This window comes from Corylus avellana, chromosome ca3, assembly GCF_901000735.1.
Source record: "Corylus avellana chromosome ca3, CavTom2PMs-1.0".
Lineage (NCBI taxonomy): Eukaryota > Viridiplantae > Streptophyta > Magnoliopsida > Fagales > Betulaceae > Corylus > Corylus avellana.
In genome coordinates this window covers 8,226,138-8,229,900 of record NC_081543.1, presented here as the reverse complement: position 1 = coordinate 8,229,900, position 3,763 = coordinate 8,226,138, and positions in this window count along the sequence as shown.

Genomic DNA, 3,763 nt, shown 5'->3' with positions numbered 1-3,763 from the left:
ATAAATTACAAAATAAAAAATAATTTAAACTAATACATTTTTTAATTGAAAAAAAAAATCCAGAAAAAATTAAAAATAATTATTGGGAAAAATATAAAATGGCCCCTCAAACTACCAGCCATTTGCAATTTAGCCCCCTAATGTTTAAAATATAATAAAGTAGCCCCCCAAACTATCAACTAGTTGCAATTTGGCCATTCCGTTAGTTAACATTGTCAAAATGGATGGAAAATGCAAAACGGCGTCGTTTTGTTGAGACTAAGTTACTAAAATACCTTTTTTTTTTTTAAAAAAAAAAAATCAAATTAAAAACAAATCCAACTAAACTTGTCGTTTAGGGTTTCAAAAAAAAAAACTCCTTGCAACACTACAACACGACAACAACAGTTTGAAAGCAACTAGACAACCCACATCCAACAGTTACAACCACGTCCAACAGCTACAACGTTAACCTTCGTCCAACAGTTTTTCACGTGAGAAAAATATCAGTTTCCTTGGGGGTTGGCTTAAAAAAGATCAGTTTTTTACGTTCCATTTGTTCCTTTCAAGATTTCAGTTCGTCACACCGTCAGATTTCAGCAAACAAAAGAGCCCCTTCCAGCAGTTTTCAGTTTGTCGCGTTGTTTTTAGTTCGTCACTTCACTTCATCTCACCTGCAATTTGTTTAGTCAACCCATTAAATTCACAAAAAACATATAGATCGTGGGGGAAAAGACGTCTTCCTTTCAAGATTTCGGCCACTAAAGGTTTAACACTAAATTTAATTGAGTTTTCCTATTTTTAGGGTTTGTGGAGTTCTCTTTCTCGATGGGTTTAGGTTTTCTTTATTGATATTTTGATTTGGGTGAAGGGAAATTGATTTTATGGTGAAAGGAAAATGATATAGATCCCTTTGTTTGTTTGTTTTTTTTGTTTTGTTTTTTTCTCTCTTTTTTTCTTTTGTATATTTTTTTGCTTGTCTGCTTATTGGAGATTTTGGTTTCATTGAATAATATTTGTAGTTTCTGGTTTATGGATTTATTGTCTGCTTATTGTTTGGTGGGTTTTACGCATAAGGGTTGATGGGTTATGTGGATTTTATATGCTATGGTATAGTTTTCCTTTATTTTTTATTTTATTTTTATTTTATTTTTTTTCTGTGGTCCCCTACGTAAAGTATGATATTGACATTCAGAGTAAATGGTTTCTATTTTGAGTCCAAGCCAATATCTCTGATTGGAAACCACAGAATGCCAACAATTCCCATTGCAATTTCCAAATCAAAAGAGACGGTTCCAGTAGCGAATAGAGGTTTGCTTTGTTTGATGGAAGAAAATATCATGGAAAAAAAAAAAGACGTTTGTTGTTTGGTCAAACGGCGTGAGTTTTTAAGTTAAAAAAGCATAGATTAAATCTGAGCCGACCAAAATCTTAACAGCATCTATAGGGTAGTTTTCACTGCAATCCCATAACATATATATATATTTTTTTTCTCATATGCCTTTTCATTGTGTTTTTTTTTTTTTTTCCCTGTTTGAAAAATAGATAACAAGTCCAAATTCAATACCATACAATCCCATAATATATATTTTGAATAAAAAATTTATTCAAATACAATCTCAATTGCTCCCAATAAATTACAATTCCTCACAAAATACAAGTCTTATAATTACATTCAAAACTCTCACTCTAAAACCAAACCTCAAAATACAAGCCACTCTCACTATAAAACCAAACCTCATATGCCTTTCAATTGCTGCATCTTTTTTTGATTTCTGCCATCATCAAACCAAAAGGATCAAAGCAATTTTCATAGACCCAAGAATCTAAGGAAATAGTATACAGCCAAAGCCATAAAGCTTGGATTATTAATCATGCATACGATCACCCATGCAGAAACAAATAACAGGGTACTCTTGCTGGATTCAACATTGGGTAGGTAGATGTTGAACACAGTTTTTACTTTCAGCTTTTTCCTCACAGGGCTGACAGTCTTCATTGCTGGGTGATATCTTGGAGCCATCATAAATCCAATTCCTCCTTCATTCAAGCACCTCTTCACCCCTTGAGTCAAGAAAAAGAACAAGAAACTAAATTAGTATAGGCATAAATCGATTGTTCAGAAGTTTGGTACTCTTTTCATATTTCATAAGTTGAGCCAAACCCAAAACGGCATTGCATTTCCTTTTTCTTGTTCGCTACTACATGTATTGTGTTATTAAGGCCACAAAATATGAAGAAATGGGCCTTGGCTTAGAATGCTTAACCAATCATGTTCTGAAAATCACAAGTAAAGACACTAACACACCTTAACAACAATATGACAACAATCACCCCAAAGTCCCAATCGGCCACCAACACAACAAAATAACAAAAGGCCCAGATTTCCAAACAGAAACCCTAATTCTAGAGCGAATAAAATCCCACAAATCATCACAATTTCGAGCTTCAATCCAATGGAGATAACGAAAATCATAAGAAAATGTTAGAGATATACCTCACTACAACACTTGGCCAAAACCCCTCTTCTTCTTCTTCTTCTGCTAGAGCTCTCTCTGGTTCTCTCACTCTAAAACCAAACCTAAAAATTACAAGTCTTCTTGTCCGCCAGCCGTGGGGGGAATATTGTTTATATTAGCTGGATCGGGGGAGCGAAGCCACCGGAGGTGTGAGAGAGAGATCGAGAGCTGCATGCCGGAGAACTGAGGGAGAGAGAACTGAGTGAGAGAGAGAGAGAGAGAGAGAGAGAGAGAGCTGAGTGAAAATTAATTTACAGATCTGCAAGCAAAAAATAAAATTAGACAAATTAACAAAAAAAAAAAAAAAAAACTTAAAAATCGGCAAGAACGAATGCCAGATCGGAAAGCTAGAGAGCGAGAGAGAGTACCCGACAATTTAAGAAGAAAAATAGGGCACCTGGTATCAAGGCAAGGGGGGAGATGGAGAGGGCACTCCTCAAAGGACTGGGAAACCCATCTCAGGCGCAGTGGAGGCGATGGAGAATGGCTTATGTGGATTGGGTAAATAATAGTCAATTACTTAATTTTTTTGGGGCGTTGGCTAGAAAGCGCCCCTAATTTGGGGCGCTTGGCTGCAAGCGCCCCTATAATTTGGGGGTGCTTGGCTAGAAAGCGCCCATAATATATTAAATTGGGGTGCTTGTCTCGCAAGCGCCCCTAATATATTAAATTGGGGCGTGCTTTGATGGAACGCCTATTATTATTGGAGGCGTTTTATTGGGCAAGCGTCTCTAATTTTTTTTAGGGTCATTCGCACTGTAAAACACCCTCATATAAAGGCGTTTAATTAAAATGCCCCTATATCAAGCGTTAGTAAATATGGTTTTTTTGTAGTGTCAGCTATTTGGGCATTGAACTATGACACAGGAAGCATAGCTTTTTCGTCAACCAAGATAAAATAATCACATAACCATGATCACCTTCGTTCTGTATATTTCATAAATGAGAATTAGTCACCAATTGTTCGTTCTATATATTTAAAGAACCTGAATAAAACATCCAGCTTCTAAACTCAAAAACTAGGACAGTACTTATCTATAATCTTTATGGAAAGAATAAAGGTTCCCCTATTCTAAGATGTAAACAACAAATTTACATTTTGCTCCTCATATACTATCCTTCCATGCACCACAAGAACTTAAAGTTAAAGTTTCAAGTAAACAGGGATAAGGATGAACTCGGTTAAGGACAATCACTCACCAATGAAAAACCTTCATAAGATACAGTGGGTGACAGAAAGTGAATAAATGTTGACCTATTAAGAA